The sequence below is a fragment of the Phasianus colchicus genome, chromosome 17 (genome assembly GCF_987193195.1).
Source record: "Phasianus colchicus chromosome 17, bPhaCol1.hap1.1, whole genome shotgun sequence".
NCBI lineage: Eukaryota > Metazoa > Chordata > Aves > Galliformes > Phasianidae > Phasianus > Phasianus colchicus.
The window spans coordinates 13,666,802-13,678,210 of record NC_143452.1 but is presented as its reverse complement, the minus strand read 5'-3'; the positions used below and the strand labels follow the sequence as shown (position 1 = coordinate 13,678,210).

At 45.3% G+C, this 11,409-nt stretch overlaps 1 long non-coding RNA gene across 1 annotated transcript; it reads left to right on the top strand.

Annotated features, from left to right (window-relative positions):
- Positions 1-865: 865 nt before the first annotated feature.
- On the top strand, positions 866-4,952 carry LOC149915649 (uncharacterized). Its single transcript, XR_016471931.1, has 3 exons — positions 866-1,384; positions 1,908-2,009; positions 3,829-4,952. It is a non-coding gene; the product is annotated as an uncharacterized LOC149915649 (long non-coding RNA).
- The last annotated feature ends 6,457 nt before the right edge of the window (positions 4,953-11,409 follow it).

Sequence of the window (11,409 nt, the reverse complement as noted above, 5' to 3'; positions counted from 1 at the left end):
AGGAATTAGCATTGCTGCAGGGAAAAAAAAATTCATCCTGCTTTCATTACTTCTAGTGCTTGTGGCTGCTTTTCCTTCTGTTCCTTTGATTGCTGACATTGAAATCCCATTCTATTGTTCCTCTGACTTTTGTAGATAATTCCAGCCTCATCCTGCAGGCAGGAGCAGTGCCACCAGCAAAACTCGGTGCTTCAGCTCCACAGCACCTTTCACCTCTCACTCTCTGAACAAAACAAGAGGGAAAGTTCATTTCTTGTAAAACCAAACTTAAATATCTACACAGCTGAAAGGTGAGAATTTTCAAAACCAAGCTGCAGATCAAGGATTATTCACAGATCTTCTGCATCAGAAAATTTCAACTAGCAAGTATGCCACAAAAATGCCATCTGTTTGAGGAAAACACTGTAAGCAGAGATAGAAGCAAAATAAACTATGGATGGAAGATTATTTGTCTACTTTTAGAAAACTTAATATTTTTTAAGAATGTTTTGTAGTGCATGTGCAAAATGTTAGACTGGAAGTGGTGAACCAGTAAACCACTGCTGCGCTGAGGTTTAAGAAGGCCTGGAAAAACACAGCATTGTGCTGTCTATCAGAGCTTTTCTCACACAGAACATGGGAATTCCCTTCAGAAAAAGGAAACCTATCCCTTTGTTTCTGATAGGAACTGATACCTATTTTGGTGATGGTGGCAGACTGATGAGGGGACAGGAGGAATACAACCGCCACATCTCGAGCACGACCAGCACCACCCACAGCAAAGGGAGTGGAAAATATTTTCCAGCATTCAGCTCTGTTGACACAACAGTCCTATGGCAAAGAAGGGCTTTAAAGTGCCTAGAGATTAGTTAATGATCACGGCCTGCTCTGAAATTCTCCAGCTGTGGGCATTAGTGGGATCACTTGGCACAGTCCATGCAGCAGACCACCTGGGTTCAGGCAGTAGCTGTTGCTTGGTGGAGAAGGCCCTCTGAACGAGACAGGTGTGGCAGCTGTAATCAGATGGGGGTTGGCTCTTCACAGCTGTGAATGGCAGGGGGACAAGAAACTACAGACATGCATTGAAATCAGAAGTTCTGAGGGGGTGTAGGGAAATATCTTTCCCATGAGGTCAGTCAAGCAGTGGAGCAGGTGCCTCGAGAGTCTGTGCAGTCTGCATCCTTTGGGATTGTCAAGACCTTTGGGTTAAGGCATGAGGAGCTAAGCCTGCTTCCATAGCCCTGCTTTGAGCAGCAGGCTGGATTGGAGGACTGTGCGATGCCCTTCTCTGATGGAATGATCCTGTGTTTGGATGGTAATTGCTCTTGGAAATTCTCCTGCCATTGCCCGCTTCCCTTGAGGTGTTGTGCAAGGTGCCTGCTATGGGAGGAGATCTTACCTCAAGGTGAGCAGATTGCGTGCTGCGTGCAGATGGTCCAGTTCTCTTGTCACTGTGTGATGAGACGTTTCTTTGCTGATTTATGGCCTATGCAGGTGTTTTTGTTGCTTGCTCTTCTCGTGTCCTTTTTCATGAAAAGCTCTGTTACTCTTAATGCAGTGCTTCTGTAGCGCACCTTCCCGTGGGTAAAGCTTCAGAACACGTCCCTGAGTTTTGTTACAAATAATGCAGTTAAAATGGCCGTTTGTCTTGTTGAAATTCACAGAGATGCTTACATCCCAGAGATGCTTCTGTCCCAAGCTGTTACAAGCTGTTAGCTGTTATAGGGTTGCAATTGCAGGGGATTAGACTCAACAATCCAGATTCCTGTGTCTCTGTGCTTTTCACATCTGGTACTTCCTCCATTCACTGCAGTAAGCCTTCAGAATGCCCACAGAACACTCCACTTGCTTTCCCCCTGGTTTGGGACGTGTCCCCCCAGCTGCACAGACACACACTCGCATTGCAGTGTTGCTTATCTGTACTGCAGATCCCCAGAGAGACAAAGTGCTCTGCCAGCCAGAAAAAATTGGGTAGAAGCCTCAGCATCACCAGAGTCCTCAGCACAGCCCACCTGGAGCACAGTTAGCAGGTAAGCCATGGTCTGCACTGCAGCAGTGGGTTTGTGTTTTCAGGGCCTTTTTCCAAGGAATGCTCAGGATTTCCCCACCTGCCTTGATCGAGGTAAGTGTGTCAGTTTAATCACCCCAGCCTCCTGCTGCTGCCAACTGAGATGCTCATGACTGAATGTTGTTGCCCTCTGTAAGGTACACAAACAAGCTGTATGTGACTCAGTAGGTGACTGAAGTGAAAGGAACCCTGAGTAATTCTGGCATTTGATGCCAGTGTTCGGTCAGACGAGTCCCAGCTGGCATTGCCTGCCTGGGATCACAGGAGGTCTGGAGCAGAGAGAGGATTACATTTAGACATCTTACTTTGGTGGCTATTAAACCAAAGCCTTAGATGTTCATATTTAGCAAAAGCTTTCCTTTAGCTTGCTTCCTTGGACAGCTTTTCTGAGAGTTTTGTTTGTGGCTGTATGTGGTCACAGCAGAGCTTTTCTGCTGCTCCACTTCTGTTCATCTTGCAGAAAATGATTGGGGAGAGCTTCTGCATGAGCTGCTGCACGTCCGAGCTGTGCATCATGGCACTGAGGAATGAAGAGCAGCACATGCCTCCTCCGTCTGCAGCTCTGCCGATATGTTGTTTATGTTTGCAAGGTGGCTGATAGCACTAAAATTAACTTACAAACACTTGAAATGTTACTCCAGTACCTCACTCTGCCTCCCCCCCCACTGCCGACACACAGACTTCTTCTGCGTGCTTCCTTGGTGTGTGTGCACAGCTGGTGCTGCTGGTGCGTGGCGCTGAGAAATGGGCATCTTTGCAGTAGGATATAAATTTTATGGTGAACGTAAAAGCACAATCTGCACAAACTCTTACAAAGCAAAGAAGGCATGGGCAGGACCTAGAGTGGAAAACAGCAAGAACTCAGCTGTGCAGAAAGATCCTTTTGATTTAAACAATGAGGTATGGATGTACTGGAAGAATCTTGGGAGTTTGGTTTGGCCTGTGCTGGATATGTTCCTGCACTTAATGATGTGCCTCAAGAGCCTGGCTGTGCAGTGCTATTCCAGCTCAGGTTGCTCTTGGAACTCCTGCAGCTTCGTGAGTGAGGAGAGGAACTTCTGTGTGTGTGCATTTTGCATGGACTCTGCCTACTCTGAATGTGCAGCTAATGTACTAGCATAGGGTAAGCAGGAGAATCTCTGCATGCAGGTGGTGAAGCAACAACAGTAACAGCATGGCACATCACTGGATAGCCACTTCTAAAAACGATTAGGTTTCCAAAAGATGTGGTAAAATGCAGTACTTCAACCCATTTAAATGATTAATTTATATCACTTACCAACAAAACCAGTAAAATGTTTATAGAAGAAGTAGGCTTTTTGGCAGCGAGAGTTTCAGGGAACTGCTGTATAGGAGCTATCAGGAGCAGAGCATTATTTATTGTAGCCCTGGCAGGCTTCCAGAAGATTACCACTTTCTTCTTTATTTTCAGATTGCTGAACTGAAAGATACTTGCAAGTGTCTGTGAAATGCCTTTCCAAGCATGTGCTCAAGCATCAGTATTGCTTAGCTTTTTAAGATAGATAATGCTCCTTAACACCTTGTTACTGCATCTACCTCAGATTACTCAGAGAAATTCGTCATTCCTCTCTCATGCTCAGACACAGAAAAAACATGGGTGTATTCATGTGGCTCTAGGAATGTATCATAGAACCTATTTGATGTAAATAGGAATTCTAGTAAAATTAGAAGTTCTAGTAAAATTAACCCCCGTAACATTTGTGCAAGCTTTAGAGACTTGTGTGTCCTAAGCAGTGAGTTGCTAATTCTGGGTCCCACAGCCTCTTCCTGCCTTGCTTGATCTGGGGAGGAGCGCAGAGCTCAGCACAAGGCTTTCTCACCCGCTGTCCTTGCAGAGGCTCGTGCCATCCTGCTCCTCCCGGCGCACCATCTCCTTCTCCATCGTACCACCCGCCCTCACAGCGACTGCGGCTCAGTGCCACGGACCAAGCTCAGTGGGAACAAACACGTAACGTCTTTGCAACAAATGGGGGTATTTATGGACACCAAGGTGCAGCACTGTGTGCCCTGCGCTCCACTGCTGCTTCACCCATGATGAATTTTGATCTGAGAGCAGATTTTGAAGAGAGCACAATAGGTGGCACAGCACATGGTGTCTTCTACAGAAAATAGTGCCTCTTGCAGCCTGCTTTCCTCTCCCCCCGATACATTCACAGCAGAATATCCACGTCGTTGTCCTTTATTTCTCCCAAACTTCTTCACTGTTTTTAGTTCAAGGTGAAGTCCCAAGGTGCTGGGCTCTGTGGTCTCTGCATGGAAACTGGAGAAAGCTGGACTCAGCCACTCCCTTCCTGCAGTGCATTTCTATTTGAATGGAAGCCTTTCAAATTAATGATTTCTTACTGTCAGCCCTTTAGGATTTCGTTCTGTCATGGGCAGGAAAGGAAATAGAGGCCAAATGACCCTGCTTTCGAAACACAATCTGTGGTATGAAGCACTTAACGGGGAGAGACTCCTTAATGCCAGGCTGGATTTACAAGTTGTTCCTGAAGATAGATTCCACAGACTGTCAAGATGTCACCCGAGGTTGCCAGGCACTCAGTTTTCAGGCATTCACTTCTGTTCAAAGATGTATTTAAGAAGGTGAAATGGGCCTCCATTGCTTTTGCTTTTCCAGCTCAATCAATTTTTAATACTCATAATACATTAAGGAAATGTGAAACAATTATCTGAGTCACAATACTTCGGTTTGTCTAATAACATATTTGATGATGCAGTTAAAAAAAAAAAGACAATAGAAAATAAATGTTTTATTAGGCAAAAACATCCTGCATGCCCACTGCAATTGCTGTCACCACACCATGTGGGCAGAGCCTGGCAGTGTGACCCAGCATCCATTGGGCCAACCCTCTGTCTCGATAATTACTTTGTCTCATTATGATTTGATAGCTGCTGAAGTCATTAGTACTTAACAGTGACAGTATAGGAGAGTCCAGAGAAGCCATCTCGAGGAGGTTGGTTTTCCTGGTTTGTGGGAGGATAATGCCAACTTAAAACAAAGTGTAATTCTTGTAATTCAAAAATGGGCCCTCAAACACAAGAAGCAAGACATGCATAATGCAGTTACTATGCCTAATTACTGCTCGGCTGCACGTCTTGCTTAGAGCAGAATTGCCTCAAAATGTAGACCAGCTTTCTAGTTAATAAGATTCTTTTCCTTCTTATTAAGTTTATGAAATGTTGCTCTAAAAATAATTGTGTAGAAATCATAGGAATAAAATCAGGTTCTGCATTGGTGGTTTACCGTGCATTACTCATTCACATTTACTGATCTTCTAAAACTCATGTCTTACCTAAAAATAAATACTATTCCTCGGCATTTCCTGTTTGGATGTCGCTGTGCCCAGCTTTAGCTTCCCACCAGGCAGACAGCTCTCCTTCCCGGAGACAGACTTCAGTTCCATCCTTGTGGAGATCGGTCACAACAGTGTTGCTTGTTTTTCCCATTGAGATTCAGTCCAAATTCCTTCATTGTCAATGAGCACTGATGTGGGGTCAGAGGTGTGGCAGCAGCGCGATGTCACATCGGCTCTGTGGCTCTTTGGCATCTCTTTCTCTTTAAGTGTTGTAGCACTCATAGCTTCTGCTGATGTCCTCTCGTGCAGTGTAGGCAGAATGGGCATTCACAGGTTACTGTCCTTCTTTCTTATTTGGTGTGGATTTTGGTGTGGGTTTGAAGCATCCCACGGTTCAACCAGTGGTGAGGGCTGGATCCACCGCTGCGGCTCCTCGAGGCTGCACGGTGCAAACAGTAAAGGGTAATTTTCCAGCATAAGCCAAATAAATCTGTCTTTTATGCCACTTCTGTGTTTAATCTGGAGAAGGATGGGGTTTGAGGTGTGTGCACACAGAACTGCTGAGTTGTCTGTTGGGTCTTTGGACCGCTGGGAACTGAAGAGCAATGTTAGCTTTTGTTATTTCTCTCATAGGACAGTGAAAAGCTCACTGCCTTGATGAATCTGCTGGAACAACTCACGGACTGATAGTCCCTCCATAGGAAGAAACACAGCTTAAGGTCACTCTGCTGCTCTGTGCCTGCAGCCCTTTTAGGCCCACAGAACATGGAGATTTATTTTTTGCAAAAGGAAGAGAAGAATCCACACATTTCATTCTCTATATAATCCACACCACATCGCCGCAATGATAACAATGTCTGATTGTGTCGCTAATCAGATCTTAATTTAGAAGTCAGTGCTCTGATTAAAAGATACTGATGAGTTCTTGGCAGTTACTCTTCTATCAGACAACCAGCTCGCACTGCACTGCACACATGGGGCTGGGAGGTGGGCTCTGGTGCACTGGAACTGCGTGTAGCTGTGAGCCCAGCTGCTGTGTCGCAGTGCCCAGCAGAGCTCTGATGGACAGCCTTTGCTGCCGGGAGGCGCAGAGCCGTGCAGCACTGCAGGGTGGGTTTCTGGCAGCGCTTTGCTGGGACGTTCTGGATCATTGCGATCGTTTTGCAGTTTGCAGTGTAGAGTATATGAGATTACTTGAAGAGTTAGTTCGGTCAGATCTTTGTATGGACGTACTGACGTGTTTTATACTGAGTTCTGCCTACACTTATTTTGCAGTCTTGTTTTTCTTTACAACCATGTGTACCTTAGAAAAGTGAACTACTCGTGTTAGCATTGTGCAGTCTCTTGTTACATCAGTGTTGCCATATCTAGGAGAGGAAAGAAGTGACTGAGATCAGTACAAATGTTTCTTCAGCAGTGTAGCTGTGTCCCCACTAAAGGCTGTGCTGCTATTCCTGCGATGGGCTGAGGAGCTGCTTCAGTTGCAGCCATGTGAGCAGCGCGTGCAGAGCGCATCGCAGCGCTGCGGTTCCTCAGCAGCTTTCTTTTGAAGTCAAAGGGGGGTGAGACCTTGAAGCTGATTATCTCCAGCAAAGGAGATGTTTAGATTCATTTTCTCTCATCTTTTTCATTCTGTTAGAATGAACTGCCAAAACAAGCACGAGAAGAAAATCACAGACTGCTTGCTGATGGTCAGGTCTAATTCTTTTCAAGGGCCTGGTATAAATCCCATTAGCCATGTTTATATGAAGGCTAGCACTTTTAAGGCAGTATTAGGGTTATAATATTTGTGCTATAGCCCTTTATGGAGCGGAGCTGTACTCGGAGGCCAAGGGGAGCAAGTCATGCTTGCAGCCACGGAGCCTGATGTGCTTCAGAAGGGCCCGGTGGAGGCTGCATCTGGCCAACAGGGGCTTTGTTTAATTAACAAATCATCCGTTTTTGAGTGGCGCCTGGTGTGGGATGCCGTGACGTCCCGGGACTTTCCCTTTGTTTAACATAGAAATCCCCATCTCCTCCTGCACAACGTGCTGCTGCGCTCGGGACGCACAGTGGGGGGCTGCCTGCTCTGCCTCCCCTTGGGCGAGGCCTCGGAACTGCAGAGCAGCCCAGCACTGCACAGCCCTCCCTGGGAGCTCCGGGAACCTCAGCGCTCTTCTTCCAGTGAGCAGCCAGGCTGCGTGGGGCGGCGATGCCCTGGAGCTCTGTCTAAGGAGTAACACCACGGGTGCTGATTCTTGCGATGTGGCAGAAAAATCTTTCAGGAGATGTTCCACGCTGTGCAGTTAGTTCCAGATTCTCGGTGGTATTCCGGAGGAAGGTCTGTTGTATTTCTTATGAGTGCCCCCATGGTGAATTTCCCACTGCTTTTCTATAGCTTAGCTCACTGGTGTGATCCATCCGCACAGCTTACTGCAGTTTTAATCCTTTCCTAACATCATCTGAAAATCCTTTCCAGTAAATAATGGTCATTCATGATCCTTGAGGTCCCTTCCAACCCTGGCAATTCTGTGATTCTGTGATTCTATGATTTGGAGAGAGACCAGTCACACTGGTCCCCGCACCTCTATTGAATACAGAATTCTCTTATTTTTTTAAAATTCTCACAATAATTTATGAAAGTTGAGATGGAATCTTGAGCCCTTTGTGCATTTCAAGTCTACAGCAGGAGTACTTTGTTTGGATCTATCATTTTGAGTCCTTTTTCACTGTGCTCTATGCCTCCAATTTGGCAGGTATAAATTTAACCTCCAGAATGAATGCGGTTGCTCCCTGCCATGACTCAGAACAGTCTATCCAAAGTTTTCTATCAAACTGAAATTATAATCAGTTATGGCAAAAGTGACCAAAGGGCCACTTGGATCGAAGCATATGATTTAGCAATGCTGAGGATGCCATAGGGATAATACACTGAGCAAGGAGGAGAAACGAAGCACCAAGGTGTTTGGAGCAGTGCCTAGCAAACTGATGCCTAAGCATCTTGTGGCATCTCTGCTGTCCTGCTGCCTAAGGAGAACAGTGAGCAGTGCTGTTTCCATGATCCTTAGCAGTGCACAATTCCATGTACTGAGCACTTTCTATGAGCTGAAGTGTTTGTCTCAAACCAAACTCCCTGGATCTTGCATCCTCCCTTGAACTCTGGTGTCTCTGGGTTTGGTGTGGGATGATCAGAGCTGTTATGCCAATCCCCATCAGTGGTTGCAGTTACAGCAGCTGCTCTGAACATGTGTGATTTGTGGAGACAGAAAGAGCAATATTTGTACTGTGCAGCGCCTTCAGGACCAAGTTCTGCAACATGCTGTTTTAATTGTACTTAATTCAATCCTTTCCTGACAAAATCCTTTATAACTCGAAGGGTTCACTCTGGGATGTATTTGGCTCAGATGTGACAGTTCTTGTCTAGTATGATAGTTTCTATCTATAAAGAAAAATAAATAAATTTAACTACTGAATGCAGAGGAAGAAGGAAAATATTTATTGACAACCATGCTACTACAGGGACAGGAAAGCTTTCAGATGGCAGTAATAAATAGACAGGTGCTAAACGATGTCTGCTTGGTTCTGTCACTGTTGGCCTAGTTACCATCTCTACCTGCTGCGCTGATTTGGAACAGCACCACCCAAATTTCTTACTGACAAGAGCTCTGCCTGTGTGGGATGGTTTCATTTTACTTTGTCAATGATGCTTCAGCCTGTGGAAAACAGCTATTTGGTCTTTTTTCCAGACTCCAAATTAAAAGAATAATTTATCACAGATAAGTATAAAAATGGGCTAAAGCAGAATGAAGGTAAGATTTATTTTTATCTGCATAAAAATATCCCAGAAGTTTAAAGAAAAGCATGCAAACGATGAAGGCTGACTTAGGTACTGTTACAGATTACATACTCTGAACAATCTTTATTGATTTAGTTCTGCACAAAATAATAATAATAAAATAACAAATAGAGTTCAGATTTTTAAGAAGGTTTCCAGAGATCTTTCTGTGAATTCTGAGTTATCCAAGAAGCACAGAGTGCTTTAGGTTGGGAGGGACCTCAGACACCACCCAGCCCCAGCAGGTCAGGCTGCCAGGATCCACGCAGACTGATCCTGGGTGCTTCCAGGGTGGGGAGCACGTTTACCTTCTTCATCAGCGTGTTTACACTAAAACAGGAAACCTACAGTGTCCTGCATTGGATTTCTGTACTTATGCAAAAGACAAATCTGATTACTCACTATGAGGAATGAAGCATTTGTGCCACATCTCTACAAGTCTCCCATTCAGTGGATTGGTGTCACAGTTTAGAGGGATCTGATAACCACCCTAAAAAGATGAGAACCCAAAATACGCTGTTTATGCAGTGGCAATTCATCTGGGATCTCCCTGATATCCAGCAATGCTGCGCTGAGGAGCACACAGCCACCAGAAGTAACAGGGTTGGGAATGCTTTCATTGCTGGTGGGAACCATTCCTCTTTCATTCTGCCCTGATAAGGTAAAGGTGAGCCAGGATTTCAGGCCAACGTGAAACCTTTCGCCCTGAGAACAGGATAATACAAAAATGCAAAGACATCAGCATGGCTAAGTCATACGCTTTGATACCTGTGCATGCAGCCTTTAAACACATGTGGAAGCAAACTGTTCCCGTTGAACTAATGAGGTGACTCAGGTATTCAACTAAAGCACACACTTGAATCTGTGGGAGATCAAAGCCCTTAATTGTAGGCACATGGAGCAATTGTAAATGTACCTTCAGCTGGCACGTGCTAATTGCCCGTTAGGTGAAGGATTTGTCACAGATATATGTGCTCTGCTCAGTCACCTGCACAGGGGGTAGAAGTGATGGCAGTGTTTCTGCCTATTATTCTGCACATGTGTCAGTTAAAAAAAAAGGCTCCTTATGTGTTACTGCCCACATGCAGGGAGCTGTGCTCGTGTTCCTGAGCATTTCGTACATAGGTTCAGCTCTGGCGTTGTGCTGAAGGCCTGGCTAGTACGACAGTAAGCACTGCTGTTTGTTGTCCTGATAAGACATTCAGCCTCCTATTTATTCATTGCACATTGGTGTTGCCCAGTAAAACACTTTGTTTAACGTTTCCTACTTGGCTGTGTTGCTAGATATTACAGCCAGAAGTGGTTTTATGTGCTGTGTTCACTTCTTACCTGAGATGAAAATATAAAGTGTGTGTTTCTGGTTTTTCTGGTTCCCCTCATGTAGGTGCACATCAAAAGGTGTGGGTAAGTGCTGGGGAAAGCTCGCAGTTTCAAATAGTTGTGCTGACCTGGTATCGTATGTCAGAAGTAATTTTTCCCCTCCTCTTTCTTTCCTTTTTGCTTGAGATCACATCTGTAGACATGGAAGACCTGTGGGTTCTTTATGGCTTGGAAAAAGATGTGTCCAGTAATGTTGCTGCACTGAGGCGCTCGCTGCTCCCCGTGTGCGTAAGGCTGCGTGCAGTCAGGGAGCCACTAGCTTTTGCAATGATCTGGAACGGATTAATAATGAATATATAGCTGGAATAGTAGAAGGCTTTAAGCGTTCCCCAGGGAAGAGAATATGCATAATGTTTCAGTTCTATTCCATGTGATCCTGGAGACAGTGGAGTATTTCCGTGTTGGGAACGAGATGCAGTGCTGCCCATTGGAGCGGTTTGCATGTCTGATGTGCCGATAGAAATAATCCTAAACATTTTCACGGGCACTTGTGAATTACTAATTGGGCTAAAGCTGTGTTTTCAGATGAATTATTGATTTATTCCAAGTTCAGAATTGGTGTTCAGCTAATGCATAATCTCACAAGTGATACTTACTGCTCCGAAGGGCACACTGAAAACTGGAAGGGGTCCATTTGGTTATTATACACACATCTGCAGCCAAAGCCCCACAGCTCCGCCAGGCACAGAGCTCTGCCCCACTGAATCACCAGCAGTCTTGCTCTCACCAGCTGGGTTTCCCTTCCCAAGTCTCTCTCCATAGCTGGTGGTTTTCGTCAGTTCACTGTGCTCTTTTTTGGGTGTCACCTTTGTTTTCCCAACTTCTCCTGAAATGTATGTGTGCTGTTGATA